The sequence below is a fragment of the Anastrepha ludens genome, chromosome 5 (genome assembly GCF_028408465.1).
Source record: "Anastrepha ludens isolate Willacy chromosome 5, idAnaLude1.1, whole genome shotgun sequence".
Taxonomy (NCBI): domain Eukaryota; kingdom Metazoa; phylum Arthropoda; class Insecta; order Diptera; family Tephritidae; genus Anastrepha; species Anastrepha ludens.
In genome coordinates, this window is record NC_071501.1 from 106,772,489 (window position 1) to 106,793,481 (window position 20,993).

Below are 20,993 nucleotides of genomic sequence, written 5' to 3' on the forward strand. Positions count from 1 at the left end.
CCAGGAGATTTGTATGGGCTGAATGTTGATATCGCCCATTGTACCCGCTTTTCATGGAATAGCTTGTTTGCTAGTTTTAAGTTCTCAGCACTCACATATGTAGTAGTTTCTGCCGGCACAGAGATCTCGTCTAGCACAAGTGATCCAGGGAAGTGAGTGCCAAGCAGAAGCTGACTGGTTTTCTCTGGATTCCTTGTGTAGCTTCGATCTGGCTTTTTCAGGGTACTAATGCCGTTTGAGTGATCTTTTAGTAGGGCTTTTTGGATACGAATAATATTCGGAAGACTACAATTCTTTTCACAATGATTCCTCCAAGTAGCCCTTATAGATTTCCTCAATTCTTTGTTGTAGTTGGTTATGGCTGTTGAGTAGGAGGGCCAGCCCCCCGTTGTTTAGCTCTATTCCATAAGGTTCTTGTTTCTTTACGCAGGTCGGAAAGTGTACTATGCCACCAGGGAACATTTTTTGTGTGGCTTTTTCACTTTTACTGGACAACTTTCGTGAAACGCAGATGTTATGTTTGAGTGTAGTTCGTTCGATTCGAACTCAACCTCAGATAGCAGTAAGCAAACAGGCAAGCAATGGAGCGCGTAAAGGTCAAATTGTATGATCAATTTTGCGCCACTTGTTATGTCACTTGAAATCCGACAAAAGAAAATTTCATACGTTATAAAAAACTTAAATAAATTTCTGAACATTTTACTTATTTAAATGATAATTTTTCGTTTATCAGCAATTTTTTTGTAAGAATTAAATTCACGTATGCCTTTTTTCTCCTCCTTCTGTAAACATCAAGTCTTGCAAAGGAGAAAACGGATGTGAAATGCATTCTAAATTGTAATACATTTTAGTAAAAACCATTTTCTTTGGCTCTTTCTTCTGCTGCATACAAAACCGTGAAATGTTAACCTACTTTTGGAAGTGTTTTTATGCCTGCTTTGGCTTTGCTACGAGTAAAATGGAATACAGACATGCACATAAGTTTTGCATTGTAATTGTGCGTGTGTGTATGTAGGTCTGTAAATGAAGGCGAAGCATTTTCTGTAAGAATATAGCAGTTTTTCTTTGATTTCTTAGGCGCATGCATATGTCCATATACATACATTCATATGCATGTACATACACATACACATATACTTATACATAACTTGTTGTCCAAAGGCTCACCCGCCAACGTTTTTATTTCCGAGCAATAAAAGTACAAAAACACGTTTCACACACCCACACACATACACCCAATCGTCTACTTTGCGCGCTCCCACATACAAATCGCTTCGAATGCGAGTGCACTGCCCTCAGCACAATCACAAGGACATCGTCGGCCAAAGTGCATTTGTGTCAAACACATGCACACACGCACACACTCGCGCATCATGTCCTGCTACTGACATATACGCCATCATCAGCTGTAACAAATCGCCACCTTTTATCTACACACTCACAGTTGTACTCAATCACTCATTCAGCTTTTGCTTGTTGTATTTGCGTTTGCCTTTCATTGCAACGATGGACTGTTTTTTGCACTTGTATTGTATGGAAGGAAAACTTGCATTTTTATTTGGCTATATGTTCCTCTGCTTATTTGTGCGTATGTTGTTTTTTTTTTTGTCTGTGACTTAGTTTTCATTCATGTGGGCGTGCGAGGTCAGTAGGCGCGAAGGATGTGAGCAATCAGAAGGATAGTTACTATTTGTGAGTTTTTGTATTTTTAGCAAAAAGTTCCTGATTGAGCTCAATTTATCAACTGCATCTAATTTACTGCATCTGGTATTTAGCTCCAAAGTGAACTTGTAATTTTTATACATTTTATCAGGCTTGCCAAATAAGCTTGTACTGATGTACTATTATTAGCACAAAGAAAATCAAATCTCATGAGACGTTAACGTAATTGCTTTTTATATGAGAGAAACTCAGATCGATGTCTCTACACTTTTGAACTATGTGACGCTAATTAGAAGACTTAAGTAAAGCCTACTCCAACTCCATATGAAAGCGATGTGGTTTTTTGGCTCTGGTTCACTCGCTCATTCGGAGCTCTGCACTCAAATATATGCATATATATAAAGGATTGTATGTAAGCAGATATCAGACGAGTATAAGCCTCTGTCTCGTCTCCAGTAATAACGCGTTGGATTAATGTTAGGTCTACGTGGAATCAGGCTTGACAAAACTGCACTTTACTCTTAGAATGCATGCGTCTGTGTTTCAAGCGGAGATGTATGCTGTTCAAGAAGCGATGAACTTTGTTGTGGAAAACAGATGGAAAGGTAGATCTATATGTGTCTGCAGCGACAGTCAAGCTGCGCTCATGGCCTAAGACAGCCGCCCAAACACTTCAAGGGCAGTCGAGTGCTGCAAATCCAGGCTGAACTATGCCGGTAGACATAATAGCCTAATGCCAACATGGGTCCCGGGGCACGTGGGTATCGCGGGTAACGAGATCTCTGACACCTTAGCCAGAATGGGCTATGAGGCCAACTTTCTTGGCCCGCAACCCGTTCTGTCACTCCCTTCTGCAGCCATCAAAGCCACGATTAGCAAACTGGTTACCTCAACCCAGAAGTGAGCTTGGCAGGCTAAGAGAGAATGCAGATAGACAAAGCTGATGTTACCTGTCATGCCCGACCGACTGTCGCAGTTCCTCCTGTCACTAAGCAGAGGGAACTGCAGGAGGCTGGTTGGACAGATGACGGGCCACTTTCTATGGGCAAATCACATGGAAAAGGTGGGCATCTCAGACAGTGCACTCTGCCCGGCATGTGGAGAGGAGGATGAGACGGCGGACCACTTCCTGTGCATCTGCCCCGCTTTTGCTCGAACCAGGCTCGAGGTCTTTGGGACTGACGTGCTAAGAAGCGACCACTTTGTGGTAACAAGATCTACTAAGATTTTTTCGGAGGTCGAGCAGATTTAAAGAAAATAAAAAAGGGAATCCCAGTGCAGTGCAGTAGATTGAATTGTGTTTGAGTGCTGTACTTGCTAGTCTGCCCCGACAAAAAAACTGTTAAGTCGGTATTAGCCTTGCAAATCAAGTCTTTCGTGATATCAGCACTGCCCCTTTTTGCATGAAATTCAAGTCCTCTGGGACCAACCTTATAGCAACACGATCCGAACCCAAATCATTAACTACAAATAATGTTCAGCTTCAATGTTTCTCTTCCAGCTCTCTGATGGCTAATTTGCGACTATTGATTTTCAGTTTTCGATTTCGACGGCCTGCCGCATCCTCGATGGACTCACGATCTCTTCTGAACCATTCATGACTCATCTTTATCTTTATATTTATCATTCTCTTCATTTTTATCTCCATCTTTATCTTTATTTTTTACTTTATCTTCCCGTATCTTTATTTTTATCTCTTTGTTCCAGAATCTTCTCTCGAACACTCCAAGCGTCGCTTTATCGGATGTTGTCATCGTCCAAGCTTCTGCGCCATACGTTAGGACGGGCATGATGAGAGCCTTGTAGAGTGTTAGTTTTGTTCGTCGAGAGAGGACTTTACTGATCAGTTGCCTATTTAGTCCAAAGTAGCACTTGTTGGCAAGATCCTGTGTCGATTCTCCTTTCATGGGTATTTTCCAAGATTTGGCGTATTGTGTATATTTGGTCGATGGTAGACTTTCCAGGTCTAAAGCCACACTGATAAGGTCCAATCAGTTGGTTGACGGTGGGATTCAGCCTTTCACACAATACGCTCGCTAGAACCTTATGGGCGATATTTATAAAACCAATCCCGCGGCAATTGGCACAGATTGCAGGATCGCCCTTCTTATGGATTGGGCAGAGCACACTTAAATTACAATCGGCAGGTATCCTTTCATCCGACCATATTTTGCATACAAGCTGATGCATGCACCTTACCAGCTCCTCGCCGCCATGTTTGAATAGCTCAGCCGACAGTCCGTCGGCGCCCGCGGCTTTGTTGTTCTTTAGCCGCATTATCGCTATTCTCACCTCGTCATGATCGGGTAGCGGAACGACAATTCCGTCGTCAACGATTGGGGTATCGGGATCTTCACATTCTCTATGACATCCGCAGCTGTCACCGTTTAACAGGTTCGAGAAGTGTTCCCTCCATAATTTAAGATTGCTCTGTACGTCAGTCACCAGTTCGCCGTCTTTGTTCTTACAGGACAACGCCCCGGTCTTAAAACCTTCTGTAAGCCGCCGAACTTTCTGGTAGAATTTTCGTTGTTCCTGTAGCGATCCCACATGGCTCGCGTTGCGCCCGATCGCAGCGTGGCTCTATATGCGGCATCCTTTCTTTCTGCGGCAGCATGACATTCCTCGTCGTACCAATTGTTTTTTCGGGCTCGCCGGAATCCGATTTCTTCTTCGGCGGCGGTACGTAGGGAACGTGAAATGTTGATCCATTGTTCGTGCATGCCGGTTTGTTGGGCAGTGCTCTCTGAGAGCAGGAGTGAGAGTCGAGTGGCGAATCTTCTGGCTGTCTGTTGTGATTGTAGCTTTTCAATGTCGAACATTCTTTGCGTAGGGAGATGCACGTTTTTTTGCTGCACAGAGGCGTGTGCGCAGTTTTGCTGCAACAAGGTAGTGATCCGAGTCGATGTTGGGTCCTCGGATCGTACGTACATCTAATACACTAGAAGCGTGTATTCCATCTATTACAACATGATCGATCTGGTTTCGTGTTTTTCGATCAGGAGACAGCCGGGTGGCTTGGTGAATCTTCTTATGCTGGAATCTGGTGCTGCAGACTACCATGTTTCGGGCCCCGGTGAAGTCGATCAGCCTCTGTCCGTTACCGGATGTTTCGTTGTGCAGGCTGAATTTTCCGACTGTTGGACCAAAAATTCCCTCCTTGCCCACCCTGGCGTTGAAGTCGCCAAGCACGATTTTTATGTCGTGGCGGGGGTTAGCGCTCAAAGGAACGTTCCAGGCGCTCATAGAAGGAATATTTGGTCGCATCGTCCTTCTCTTCCGTCGGGGCGTGAGCGCAAATTAGCGATATGTTGAAAAAACGGGCTTTGATGCGGATTGTTGCGAGGCGCTCGTCCACCGGAGTGAACGACAGTACTTGGCGACGAAGTCTCTCTCCCACAAGAAATCCGACACCGAATTTGCGCTCCTTTACATGGCAGCTGTAGTAGACGTCGCAAGGTCCTATGGTTTTCTTTCCTTACCCCGTCCATCGCATCTCTTGGATGGCAGTGATGTCAGCCTTTACTCTCACGAGGACATCAACCAGCCGGGCAGAGGCACCTTCCCCATTAAGGGACCGGACATTCCAGGTGCATGCCCTCAAATCATAATCCTTATTTCGTTTGCAGGGGTCGTCATCAGTATAGGGAGGTCTCATCCGAGGCTTTTTTAAACTTTTCATTGGGGGCGATTTTTAAGTGGCGGGTCCCAAACCCAATGCACAACCAGCTATCCTGGAATGTTTCGCCTTCTCACCTTAGCTCACCCCCGAACGGATGTTCGGAAGCTAGCCAGAGGATACGTGGGCTAATCCCGGCCGTTGTGAGCTGCTTGAACCATATGCAGAAGAATCGTCCTGGCCATTCACAAGTGAATGGCGATCAGTAACTTTCCCCACTTGCGTGGACTTCTACACATGGAACCATCCTCTAACCAAATTAAGGTTATGCTGACTGTTTTTTTCGATTACGAAGGTGTGGTGCACTCGGAGTTCCTTCCGCAAGGCCGATCGGTTAACGCTGAATATTATTTAGACGTTTTAAAGCGTTTGCGCGAGAACATTCGTCTTAAAAGGAAGGAATTGTGGGACAACAAGTCATGGTTCTTGCAGCACGATAATGCACCAGCTCACACATCACGTCTTGTTCGCGATTATTTGATCAAAAATAATGTTAATATCGTTCCGCAAGCACCGTATTCGCCTGATATGGCTCCATGAGACTTTTTCCTGTTTCCCAAGCTCAAGTTGCCGCTCCGTGGAAAACATTTTGAGACAATTGAAGTCATAAAAGAGAATTCGAAGACGGAACTTAAATCCATACCGAAATCGGCCTTCCAGAAATGCTATGATGATTGGAAAAAACGTTGGCATATGTGTATCGCCTCCAATGGTGATTACTTTGAAGGAGATAAAATAAAAATTGAACAATAATTAACCGTTTGTGTTTTATTGAATCAGTCTCGTTCATATTTGAGCAGGAGTATATATACTTTTTGGAGCAAAGCACCCAATAAATAAAACAAGCAAAAAACCTATTACATATAACATTCTTGTTTTTTTTCGCTACAACATGCCCACAGCTCTCCCCAAGCTAAACGAAATGAGTATGGGATACGACTGCTGCGTCAATTCAAAAATAGATTAAAGTAATGACTTCACTTTGGGCATAGACGCACCTATCAGCTTTAGTATATTTTTACAAGACAAAGCCCTTTCACGTTTGAAAATGCATTCCCACTATTTCCTCTTCCTATTTAACATTTCTTCCTTTGATAACATAAATTTTGACCTAATCGTAGACTCAATATACTTTTTCAAATTTTTATTTTAAATTTTTTTTTTGTTTTTTATTTTAACAATTCCGTCTACTAAACCAAAGGGAAGAGCAATCAACTCATTCACCTTTGACTTTCATTGCAATTCCACTGAAACACTTTAGCATCTTGTTGTGCACAAATTTCCGTTTTCTTTTTTACTGTGTCCTTGCAGCTTCTTTTGTTGGGCGCATCCTCAACTCGGTTCAACTTGCAGTGACCCTCGCTGACACTTTCGCGTCTACCCTTGGAGCCTTTGACCAACTTTGAACTGAACACATATGCACACGCGTGTAATGAAGCAATACGCTTTGAGTGTTTTACATTAGATGCAAGTGTGTTTGTGTGTATCTGCATATCCTTTGCATTGATAGAGAAAAAGCATCCTCTTTTTTTTGTTCCTTCACTCGTTTTGCAGTGAGTGAGTTTTTGCTAAATGCAAGTGCAGCCGAAGGACATTTAGGACGATATATGCATATTCATACATACATACATACATATACTCTCTCATCTACATATTTACTTAGAATCTGTCAGAGCCATAAGTCAAGGTAGTCGGGGTCACCAAGCCAGTCAGTCATTCAGTCAAGCGGCAAGCGACTGTTGCAATTCATGAAGTGTGAATGGGACTTAACCAGCGCAGGAGTGTACTCACTGGCGGAGCTGCCTTAGGTTGTTTACGGTACTTGTCTGTGGTAGCCAACTGACACACGTCAACGTGTGCATTCTCGGAATACTTGTCTGTGTATGCATGTATCTATGTATGTATGCATGCACGACTGACAAGGACAGCTTATTTATGTTGCATATTGGAATTAACCACAAACATAAAAAGTAATTTGAACAAGCAAAGTAGTGAATTTTATATAGCCGATGTATGTTTTGTTGCGAAATTTCATAGACTTATAAGGATTTTAATTATAACATTTAGCAACAACAGACGGTATGTACTTATATAGAAGGAAATCGGAAATGGATGGACGGAAATTGAAATTTGATTTGTATGGAAAAAAAATTAACAAAAATGAACACGAGTTTTAAGCCACTTTTAACGGCCACGATATTATACCAAAATAATATAGACTGGGCTACGAAATTGCATACCCAGAGTTTTTCTTAAAATTTTGACTAAGATGCTTTCCATTTCGATTCAACCGGGCTATTCGGGTCATGTTCTTCGATTTCGATGTAACTTAAATATGTTGCTCTCTGGTCAAAATAATGAGGCACGTATTTTTTTGTTCGCCCGAAAAAAATTTTTTTCAAGAGTTATCGGCAATTTTGTTTTTCGCCTCAAACTCGATTTTTTTTAATTATATAAGAAAAAAATTTTTTTAAATGCCCATAACTTAGTCAAAAATGAACTGATTTTAATAATTCTGGGTTCAAAATGATTGTAATTACTTACACAAGCGACTTCATATAGAAACAATTGCAAAAAAGTAGTTGAAAATTTTTTATTTAGCAAAAAAGAAAAAAAAATTGAAATTTTTTCAAAATTCAATATTTCAAACAGTGTATTTTTTTTTTTATAACTTTTTCCAAATCAAAAAAACATCTCAAACTTTAATTGAGTTGCATGCCTAGTAGCTAAAATGAGTTGTTTTTGAGTAATGAATTTTTGAGTAAACACCCTGTTTCGCACTTTTTGTTTTTTGCAAAATAAAAAATTTTCAACTACTTTTTTGCAACTATTTCTACATGAAGTCGCTCGTGTAAGTAATTACAATTATTTTGAACCCAGAATCATTAAAATCGGCTTATTTTTGACTAAGTTATGAGCAATTAAAAAAAATTTTCTTATGTAGATTCTTTCCATTTCAATTCAAAAGGGCTATTCGGGACATGTTCTTCGATTTCGATGTAACTCAAATATGTTGCTCTCTGGTCAAAATAATGAGACACGTATTTTTTTGTTCGCCCGAAAAAATTTTTTTTCATGATTTATCGGCAATTTTGTTTTTTGGCTCAAAATCGATTTTTTTTTAATTATATAAGATTTTTTTTTTTTTTTAAATGCTCATAACTTAGTCAAAAATGAACCGATTTTAATAATTTTGGGTTCAAATGATCGTCATTACTTACGCGAGCGACTTCATGTAGAAACAATTGCAAAAAAGTAGTTGAAAATTTTTTATTTTGCAAAAAACAAAAAGTGCGAAACAGGGTGTTTACTCAAAAATTCATTACTCAAAAACAACTCATTTTAGCTACTAGGCATGCAACTCAATTAAAGTTTGAGATGTTTTTTTGATTTGGAAAAAGTTATAAAAAAAAAAAAAAATACACTGTTTGAAATATTGAATTTTGAAAAAATTTCAATTTTTTTTCTTTTTTGCTAAATAAAAAATTTTCAACTACTTTTTTGCAATTGTTTCTACATGAAGTCGCTTGTGTAAGTAATTACGATCATTTTGAACCCAGAATTATTAAAATCAGTTCATTTTTGACTAAGTTATGGGCATTTAAAAAAATTTTTTTCTTATATAATTAAAAAAAAATCGAGTTTGAGGCGAAAAACAAAATTGCCGATAACTCTTGAAAAAAAATTTTTTCGGGCGAACAAAAAAATACGTGTCTCATTATTTTGACCAGAGAGCAACATATTTAAGTTACATCGAAATCGAAGAACATGACCCGAATAGCCCGGTTGAATTGAAATGGAAAGCATCCTAACAAGTTTCTCTAACCGTTCCCACAAAACGTCGGTTCTACACTACCAGAACGACTCAGATTTATATCTGGCCAAGGACTGTCCCTCCAGCAGTGGCTCCCATGCAATTATGGGTAATGTTTATGCTGATGCAACAACAACAACTGAATTTATTAAATTTTATTCCCACTCTGAGTTATATGTATAATTTTCTTTGTATTATGGGCTATATTTTATAAATATAATAAATAAAAATTTTTGAAAAATTAAAAATAAAAATAATGTACAAAAAGAAACAAATAAAAAAATTATAAAAATATATACAAAATTAATAAATAATCTAGTGAAAATTTATTGAATTGTATTAAATTTTGTACAAAGTTTGAAGCTTTGAGTTGTGTGGTTTTGTTGTACTGTTGATTAGTTGGTTTAAGTGGTGATTCTTCCAGAATCCAACTAGAGCTTTCGTACCATTTTGTTGCCACATCCTCGTTACCAACTTGTTTACCAGTTATTTACAGCATGACTATATCCAGTCTGTGCGGTTCAGGAACCTTATCCGCTGTTGGCGGATAGACCAGTTAGTCCCTCCGTGAGTCTGTAGGCATTCCTCCGTTTCATATTTGTCAGTATTAACGTTTGTTTGTGATTGTAGGTGGGCCACAACGTTCTGCTAATTTTGCATTTCATCTGGTCTCTCCATCTACAATCTGCTATTTGGAAATATTTTAGGGAAATTCCACTCTTGACTGCATCTAATGGTGTGAATACCGATTCTGCAAGAGCGTTATTCATGGCAGATTCCCTTCTTACCAGTTCATCCACTTTTTCATTACCTTCAATGCTCCGATGTCCCGGGACCCAGATTAAGGTTTATGGTTTTCGCTCAAGGTGGTAAGGCTAGTCCTGCTTTGTTCCACCAGAGGTTGTTGTAGCCGAACCCAGTGCAGCTTGGCTATCCGAAAGGATAGCGATATTGCCCTTAAAAGAGGGATTTGCGATTAGTAGCCTACAAGCTTCCCCAATTGCCAGTACTTCCGCCTCAAAGACACTGCAAGCATCAGGGAGACGCACAGATCTTTCAATTTTGTACTGTGCACTATTGTATATTAAAAAACATAATACATAAAAAGCAAATAAATAAAATATTTACAAAACAAAAAATACAAAAGAGAAAAATAAAAAGTATATAAATAGTCAAATATTAAAAAAAGGAAATAAATAAAATATTTACAAACACAAAATTAAATAAATAGTCAAAAATTTAAAACCAAAAACACAAAAAAATTTAAATAAATAGTCAAATATTTACAAAAATAAAACGAAAAGTAAATAGTAAATATTTACAAAAACAAAATTAATACAAAAAATAAAATATTTAATATAATAAAGAGTATATAAATAGTCAAATATTTACAAAAAAAAAAAATTTAAAAAATAGTCAAAAATTTACAAAAACTATTTAAGAGCAAAAAAATAAATAAATAGCCAGGTAAGTAAATAGTCAAATATTTCCAAAAATATTTCGAACATTTACAAAAACCAATAATAATACAACAAAGAAAACTAAAAAAATTAAATAAAAAGCCTACAAATAGTCAAATATTTACAAACAAATTATCACAAAAACAACTAAACTATTAAAAAAAAGTAAATAAATAATTAAATATTTACAAAAAAAAAAAATCTATAAAAAGATAATAAAAAGTATACAAATAGTCAAATAAATATTTAAAAAAATTAAAAAAATAGTCAAAAATTTACAAAAAAAAATTTAAGAGAAAAATAAAAATTTACAAAAAGCAAATAAATGGTCAAATATTTACAAACAAAATTAGGAAAAAAATAATAAAATAATAAAAACAGGTAAATAAATAACCAAATATTTACAAAAAAACAAAAGTGTATATAAAAATTAAATAAAAAGTATACGAATAGTCAAATATTTACAAAAAACCAAAAATTAAAAAAAAGGTAGTCGAACATTTACAAACAAAACAATAATATTACAACAAAGAAAAATAAGAAATTAAATAAAAAGCATACAAAGAGACAAATATTTACAAAAAAATTAAAAAATAGTCTAAAATTTCCAAAAAAAAAATTTTAAGAGCAAAAAAATAAAAAAGTAAATACATAGTAAAATATTTACAAAACCAAAAAAAATATTATACAAAATTTAAAATTAAAAATTAAAGAAAAAGTCCAAAATTTATAAAAAATAATATAACAAAGAAAACTAAAAAATTAAATAAAAAGCAAATAAATAGCCAAATATTTCCAAAAACATTAAATAAATTTTTTTAATTAAATAAGAAGTAAATAAGTAGTCAAAAATTTGCAAAATGTCGCTCTCCTATTATTTTGACTGCCACTGCAACTGAAAGTGGGTGGTGTCATACCTGTTTTCCAAAAATCTTATAGAAACGTATTTTTATACGTATTTACTTTTAAAAATTACCGTTATATTGGATATGGGCATACTTATTAACAATTTCTGAAAGCAACAACATACTACAAATGAAATAAAACATGTTTGCCACGATATCTAATATTTAACTCAATCTATTCGAGAGTGCAAAGTGGCGGCCGCCGTAGCCGAATGGATTGGTGCGCGACTACCATTCGGAATTCTCAGAGAGAACGTTGGTTCGAATCTCGGTGAAACTCCAAAATTAAAAAAAAAACATTTTTCTAATAGCGGTCGTCCCTCGGCAGTCAATGGCAAACCTCCGAGTGTATTTTTGCCATGAAAAAGCTCCTCATAAAAATATTGTATCTGCCGTTTGGAGTCGGCTTCAAACTGTAGGTCCCTCCATTTGTGAAATAACATCAAGACGCACACCACAAATAGGAGGAGGAGCTCGGCCAAACCCCCAAAAAGGGTGTACGCGTCAATTATATATATAAAGTCAGAGAGATGGCACTACAGCATATCTTGAAAGAACACAAAGTTTCAGCCAGATCGGTATATTTCTTTGTGCTTGGCATTCGTTTGAATCAAGGAAGTGCAGTGATTTTCCTTTTCCATCAACACAACCCACCAACTCATACCACAGCAGTTGTGGTCGCAAAATTAATGGTAAAAGGGTTCCAAGTCGTTTAACATCCCAGCTATTCTCCCGACTTGGCTCTCTCGGTTCTTTCGGATTAATATTTGCTCCCCAATTTGAAGATATGGCTGGCGGGAAAAAAATTTTACTCAAATGTGGAGGTGATTGCAGAAACGAATGGCTATTTTTCAGAATTGAACAAATCCGATTTTTCGGAAGGGATCATCAAATTAGAACAGCGTTGGAGGAAGTTTATAAGACTAAAGGGAGTATATGGCGAAAAATAAAAAAAGTTTTACCTCAAGTAGTTTTTTTACCAGACTTTTCAAACGACCCCCGTTGCAAAGTTTCTTTTATCCAGCTTGAATAATTTGTATAATCCGTCCTGAGGAGATCAAATGCAATGCGTATGCTCAGTTTGGTAGAGTTCGGTAAATGGATTTTAAGATTCACAAGGAAGTGGGTGGTGTCATGTCCGTTTTCAAATTTTTTTAGTTGTTCATTTTTTCTTTATTCGACCTCATTTGTTTACTAAAATGTGAAAATTTCTCTATAAGCTACTTAAATATCGTATTTTCTCGCATTTTAGAAAACTACCGTCATACTGAAAGTGAGCTTAATATTGTCCGATTGCAGGAATTTTCCAAAAGTTTTTGAAAAACTTTTTTTTCTTTGACCTCAAACCTATTTTTAAAAATCCAAAATGTTATCTTTTAGCTACTGAAACATTGCTGTGTTTACTTTTTAGAAAATTACTTTTAGACAGATTTCGCACTTTTTGCTTATCAGTTATCCCTGATTAGTTTTTTTTTGAACTGGGTGAACAAAATTATAATACCCTAGTGCTTTAATGGGCACTGGCATACAAAATTTAAAAAATATATTTTTTCGGTTTTTCTAAACTCAGCTATCTACCTGCAAGCAAATTATCTCCATCTCTACATCATTCTGCAAATTCGTTTGGAACAACACTCAACTGCTTGGTTGCGTATCAGAGGCATTACCACTTGCTAAGTGTTTCATGAGAAATCGCCAGCTAAAAGCAGCGGATGCTAGCAGACACTGGCTGCTGGCTGCTGGCTGTTGTTGACCTTTGAACAAGGTGACATATGCGAGGGTAAGCACCGCCGACATAGAGTGCGTGCTGTGGCACCTGTAGCTCAGTCAATGCCTGGCCTAGTTTACTTATCCATGAGCCATATACTTATGGACGTACATACATGCACACACACACACTAACGTATGTACGATTTCCTAACGGTGACACGGCAATGTCGATGAGCTTCGCTGGGTAAAATTTAATTTTGCGCTGCAGATAAATACAGACCATATGCAGAGATGCACCGCTGCATTGAAGGACTTGTCAGCATAGATAGAATGCAAGCGAAATAACAACTTTTATTGAAGGTCATTTAGGCAGTAAATGCAATTTTCGGCGGCTTTCGTTGCCTAAATTCGTTAGGCAGCCTGTTGGCTAAATTGAATTACATGTAATAATTTTTTCATTACTTAATCATTACTGAAACACTGTCAGCGCCAATTTATGCATGTCTGATTACTATCGAAAGCTTCAGAAGTTAGCGATGCGTTTGTTTTTTAGTTTTTATAATAATTTCATTTTCATGTAAGCTTTTATAAAAAAAAAATTAAAAAAATATTAATGAATACCTGCACAGTGACCTGAAAAGATCTTTCGCCATGGGTTCAAAGTATTTATTATATGATGAAAATACGCCAGTGAAAAATGCAAATGACACCTGGGCGAGAAGTGATAAGGATAAAGCTATAACATTTGCAAATCATCTATCCAACACCTTTCAACCGTACGAGAAAACAATGCGATGACTTATATTCCTCCTTAGATGAAGAAACCACTCTAATTCCACATATAACTAACGGGTGATTTTTTAGCTATTATCTTTTTAAACAGTTGGTTTAAACAGCTGACGTTTCAGCACGTTTCGTGTTTTTTTTCACTGTCAAACATCTTCAGTTTGGTCTATAACTTAACCATGAATCGTCTTACAAACGAACAACGCTTGCAAATCATTGAATTTTATTATAAAAATGCGTGTTCTGTTAAGAAAGTTTATCGCGCGCTTCTTCCATTTTATGGTCAGTTTAATCGACTTGTGACTAAATTTAGAACCAAATTTACATTATTGGACATCAAACCACCAACACGCTTACGTAGAGTGCGAACTAAAGAAAATATCGCAGCTGTATCGGCCAGTGTTAATGATGACCATCAATTATAATCGATAATTATCGATTCGTGGACCTCTGTTACTCAACAACGTGCAAAACTTTGCGAAAGGATTTAGGTGTGAAGCCTTTCAAAATACAGCTGGTGCAAGAATTGAAGCCGAATGACCGCAAGGCATTTTTAGTAAATGGGCTCTTTGAAAGTTGGCCGAAGATCCACTTTTTTATCGAAAAACTGTGTTCAACGACGAAGCTCATTTTTGGATCAATGGGTACGTAAATAAGCAGAATTGTCGATTTTGGAGTGAAGATCAGCCAGAAGAATTGCAAGAGCTACCAATGAATCCGGAAAAGGTCACAATTTGGTGCGGTTTATGGGCTGGAGGTATCATTGGACCGGAATTCTTCAAAGATGCTGCGAATCGTAACGTAACTGGGAATGGTGAGCGTTACCTTGACATGATATCCAACTTTTTTTGCCCAAAATGCAAGAGCTTGACTTGCATGACATGTGGTTTCAGCAAGACGGTGCCACATGCCACACAGCACGCGTAACAATGGACTTGTTGAGAGGCGAGTTGGATGAACATTCTATTTCACGTTCGGGACCTGTCGATGGACCACCCAGATCGTGCGATATAACGCCTTTAGATTATTTTTTGTGAGGCTATGTTAATGCTCATGTCTATTCAGACAAGCCTGCTTCAATTAACGCATTGGAAGACAACATTAAAGCATTTATATGTTAGATACCGGCCGAAACATTGGAAAGAGTACGCCAAAATTGGACTAAGCGGATGGACCATTTGAAGCGCAGTCGCGGTCAACATTTGGGTAAAATAATCTTCAAACATTAAATTATATGGACTGTACTATCGATTTAAATAAAAATTTCATGCATTTTTCAGAACTTTACGTGTGTTTTTCTGAAAAACTTTCCTATAGCTCTTAAAAAATCACCCTATATAAGCGCACTGAAAAGAAAAACCAAGCAACTAAAAGACAAAAAGGCACCTGGATTTAATTTAATCACAGCGGAAGTATTAAAGCAAAGACCCATCAAAAGCCTAGTAAGATTAGCCAATCTATTCAATTCATCGATCCGACTCCATTATGTTCTAAGCCTGCGGAAAGTTGCGGAGATGATTGTGATTGCCAAACCAGGAAAGGATCCACAATATTGTTTCCTCATGCCTTCCAGTCTCCTTGATGCCACAAATTTCAAAACTACTGGAAAAGCTCATTTTAAATCGCTTAAAGCAAATCATTGAGTTTCGCAATCTGATAACTTCACACGAGTTTGAATTTCGTTGTAAACACTCCCCCATAGACCAGGTACACAGAATTACAGCTGCAATAGAAAAATCGTTCGAAGAGAAAAACATATGCTCAGTAGTCTTCCTGAACGTCGTGCAAGCATTCGACAAGGTTTGGCATGAAGGCCTTATCAACAAATTGAACTCATGTCTTCCACTTCAATACAGTTATGAAATCGTACGCCATTTTCGCGTAAAACAAGGGAATGAGTATTCGAAATTGCAGGAAATAAACGCTGGCGTGTCGCAAGGGAGCATCCTTGGACCTCTTTTTTACCTTCTGTATACGAAAGATATCCATTACCTCCAAGCACTATGATCACCACCTTTACTGGCGACACAGCAGTTCTTCCAACAGGACAAACCGCCGAAGTAGCGGCAGCTTAACTGCAAACCGCTATAGACGCAGTTAAAAGATGGACGAAAATTTGGCGAATAAAATTAAACAGTAACAAATCAATTCATGTGACCTTCACCAATGAAAAAGCAAACCATCACCTAATAATGCTATTAGGTGCTTCAATTCCATACGCAAATACTGCCAAATATCTTGGAATAACCCTCGATGCTAAGCTACGTTGGAAGGTGCATATAAAAATAAAACGAAGCGAGCTTAATTTGAAAATACTAAAAATAAACTAACTAATGGGATGGAACTCAAAACTCTCCATATATAAAAAAATAATGATATACAGTCAAAATATCAAACCAGTGTGGTCTTATGGCGCACAAATTTGGGGCTGTGATAGTCAAAATAATATTAACATAATCCAACGATTTCAAAATAAAATTCTCAAAAACATTGAGAACGCACTTTGGTACATTCGCAATGCAGATATTCATCGTCACCTTAACATTCCTACGGACGCTGAAGTTATTAAACTACAAGCAGAATCCCACTCTAAGCGGCTCCAGAGGCACGTAAACGAGGAAGCCAGCAAACTTCTCAACACTGCAGGCCCAAGCCGACGACTCCAGCAAAAAAACCATCTGATCTTATTGGTAGTTAATGTAAAGAAGATAGTTTAAAACTCTCTTCATGAAAACCCCACAAAATTGTTATAACGCTTGTTAGTTTCCTTTAAACTAGTTGTAGTGTCAACAAACATTCTATACATACCTATATGTATTTAAATAGATGTAATAATAAAAAAATAAAAAAAATATGATGAAAGAGGTGAAATTATTTTGCCTACAACTACAGGTTGCTTAACACATTGACATCGTAAGAGGAGCTACTTGAATACCCAGACGTAGTGCAGTTTCGCCGATATCAGCTGGATTTCGTCCAGGTGATAGATGTCAATAGACTTAAAGATTTTGGCATATCTGCCTTGATGTTGTCACCAGACTGATGTTGTTTCAATGAATTACAAGCCAACGGCCGAGCGGCTTTTATCGGGCACGCAAAGTTTTCTTATCTACGCGTTAAGTACAAGTGTTTTGAGGATCTTAATTCTTACTCATAATTTGTAACAGAGTATGGAGAAGTATGCCATGATTCTATAGTAAAAGGTTGGGTGTTTGTATCGGTATGTCCAGAACCAGTGCAGTATGGAATACATGCTGCCGTACCGCTTAAATCAGGACGTCATAGAGCTTTTTGACGTGATAACGTCTTATAATTCGATTTAGCCGGCTGCACGCACGAAAAAATGTGTCGTTACCTTGCTCATTAGTATTACCTTGCTCATTTGTCGTTACCTTGTTCATTGCCGTTACCTTGAATGAACTGCAAGCGAAAGCGCGGAACGAACGACAAAGCAAACAAAGCAAACGAACGGCAACGTTCAACATCTTGCTCTCTCCTACTTAAGTGAGCGTATATATGTATGTATATGCGCATATGTAGGTATATAAATTCACATACTTGTATTTGCATATGCCTTCTTCCTGTGTGCATGGTAATGAACCATTTCTCTGTTGAGAATAGGACGATGATAGAAGAAGTAGGAAATGAAAGGGAGTGTTTCGAGTGTAAAGTGTCTTGAAAAAGGCAAATCGATGATGGTGCCCCTTAGTGTTGTTGACTTATTAACGTCTGATGCACAATCGAAATTGAAGATATCTTTCATGAATTTGATAAATGTTTCGTAATTTTTCTCGCTTGTGTAAATGTAACTTGACCTATTCCATTGCAATTCCATTTACCTCCTCCTCTATATCCATACAAAATATCTATCAAACAAATAAAATTAAAATTTTGTTTTGAAAATTGCAACCATTCCATCAATATTTTCTTATGACGTTGTCACGTTAAGCTATCGTCAGTAAACCGACTTTACAGACAACCTTTTTTTTTTATTTCCATACATTCCGCCCGTAAGCCAGTATCAGCAGTAAAACTTAGAGATACAAGATGGCGCACAATTAATCATCCAATTTTGTTTTTGAATAACTTTCTCCTAAATAGAAAAAATGATTTTAATTGATGAATATCTTTGTTTTTACTTTCATGCGCTCCATTTCTTGTCTATTTGTATACTGCAGCTGTCTAGTTCAAATATGATTGACATTTGCAAAAATTAAAAATCCTTCGATAGGGTGATTAATTTCGTGGCACCTGGTACAGGTCATCTTTTATGTCGGTATGTATACGGTAGATACCTATGAAGTGAGACTTTGTCAATTTCAAACGTTTATTAACAAAAAATGATTACAAATTTAATCTTCAAAATAATAGCCATCGCTAGCGACACATTTTTCCCATCTCCCAGGAAACTTGTGGATGCCGTGCCAAAAAATTGGCCGTCTTTGGCCGCAAACCAATCATCGAGCCATTTTTTGGCTTATTCATGAGAATTGAAGCGCTGCTCGGAAAGTGCGTGGCCCATCGATGCAAACAAATGATAATCGGAAGGCGCCAAGTCTGGTGAGTAAGCCGCATGCACCAGCGGTTCCCAATCGTACGTCTGCACGAATTCCCGGGTCGCTCTTGTTCGATGTGGCGGTGTATTCTCATCAAGAAAAATTACTTTGTGACGCCGATCGGCATATTCTGGACGTTTCCGGTGTATAGCGCTGTTCGAATCGGCCAATTGTCGTTGGTAGCGTGCACCGTCAACTGTTTCACTGGGTTTTAATAGCTCGTACCAAATCATACCACGCTGATCCCAGAAAACACACAGCATTGCGTTGCGACGAAGCGATTTGGTTTGGCCGTTGTTTTTGGCTTGTGGCCGGGCGGACCATACGATCGTTTACGTTTGGCATTGGAGAAATACACCCATTTTTCATCACCCGTAACGTTTCAATGCAAACAAGAATTCCTTTTGAACCGGGAGAGTAGCATTTCACAAGTGGTTTTTCGGTTCTCTTGCTGCCTTTCAGTCAGTTCATGCGGCACCCATCTTCCGACCTTTAAAATCATGCCCATGTCTTTCAAACGTTTGAAAATGGTTTTTTGGGTCACTCCCAACTGATCTGCCATCATTTCTTGCGTTTCACCATCATCTTCATCCAACAATGCTTGTAATTCGGCGTCCTCAAACTTTTTCGGTGGCCGGCCACGGTCCTCGTTCTCTATGCTAAAATCACCGCTTCGGAATTTTTCAAACCACCTGAAGCACTGTGCTCTACTTAGAGCATGTCCACCATAAGCTTCTATAAGCATTTGATGAGCTTGAGAAGCGTTTTTCTTCAATTGATAACAGAAAATAAACAATGTCCGCAAATCGGAGTTTGAAGACACGAAATTCGACATTTTTAAGAGCGACAAAAATGCATTGTTGTATGAAATGTAACAAACAATGAACTGAACATTGTTGACAAATGACAGACGAAAAAAACCAGATAGTTGGGAAGGTTTAAAAATACTCCTGGTGGCATGTATGGACTAATAGCTGAAAGTCTCATTTCATAGATATCTTCCGGTAAACGCTGAATAACTTTGTCATTTGCCAACCGATCGACTTCAACATACATATTTTCGATACGTCAATTCAGCACAATTTCAATCATGGATCGCATTACCCCGAAACAACCGAAATCGACGCTATAAAACCCGAAATACAGGGTGGGCCATATAGCGTTTGCTTTGTGAACCACCTATTTTTTTGAGAATGATAACACAAATGACATGTCAAATGTGTTCATAATTTACTTAAAGGTTTGACATTTACGAAATGGGACGCTATACGCTTGAACAAAACTGGGAAATATTTAAAACCTATTTCCAAAGTGGTGAGTCTTCTTCTTCTTCCGCGGTTACAGTAAATGGCGAGCGTTACCGTGACATGCTCAACGAGTTGTTTCCAAAAATTGAAGAGGATGACATGGACGGCATTTGGTTTCAACAGGACGGTGCAACTTGTCACACTGCCAAAGTTGCACTCGAACTTTTGGCTACCGTTTTTGAAAACCGAATAATCAGCCGAAATTCCGATATCAATTGGCCGCCGCGGAGCTGTGATTTAAGCCCGTTGGACTATTTTTTGTGGGGAGCCGTTAAAGACAAATGCTATGCGAACCATCCAGAGACGATTGATGCTTTAAAACACGAAATCGAAGTTGCCATTCATGAAATTGGAGCCCAAACAATCGAAAATTTGCTTAAAAATTGGGTTAATCGAATGGCCTACTGTAAAGCCAGTCGCGGCAGTCATTCGAACGATATTATTTTTCATTCATAAATGACAATGTTCAATCTTCAAATAAAAAAAAAGTTTGAAAAAATATTGATTAGTTTTTTTTTTATAGCCGATTCAAAAAGCAAATTTTACATGGCCCACCCTGTACTTGACAAGGTGCTGTCAAACGCAGAAAAAAGGTCGCAGTTTGTGATTGCTAATAAGGGTGGCCACTTGATTGATATTGTGTTCAAAAAATAGTTTTAATAAAGTGTAAATAACCAAACCAAATAAAAATACCTCACTGATACAAATCAGTTGTTTCTTTTTTTCAAAGTTATTCAATGTTTTCATACCGACATAAAAGATGGCGCACCCTGTATATATACTATTATTGATATGTATATGAAATATTATTTTATTTCCTTTGAAAAATATTTACTAATATTTTATTGCATATTCAGTCCTTTGCTTAAATATTAAATTATTATAAATGTTTTTGTTTTATTGCAGTTGTCTAAATGGAACGATGTCAAAACCAACGAAGAAGGAGGTAAGATTATAACACGAGTTTTTAAACTCTATATTAGTGGCGTATTTACCTTTAAACTTCAAGTAAAATTGGTAGTCTCTGTTTAAGCCCACAGGTGTATAAAGGAAGACTTTTTTGTAACACTGCCGGGGCGCTAAAATTCCATATAACAAATTTTTTTTCTGGAAC

The 20,993-nt window shown here is 37.6% G+C and overlaps 1 protein-coding gene across 1 annotated transcript in view; it reads left to right on the forward strand.

Annotated features, from left to right (window-relative positions):
• Positions 1-20,993, forward strand: part of LOC128863419 (transient receptor potential-gamma protein) — a 71,804-nt gene that overhangs the window by 7,574 nt on the left and 43,237 nt on the right. The window contains exon 2 of the mRNA XM_054102559.1: positions 20,786-20,825. The gene's annotated coding sequence lies outside the window, so the exon portion shown is untranslated. The remainder of the gene's footprint in view (positions 1-20,785; positions 20,826-20,993) is intronic.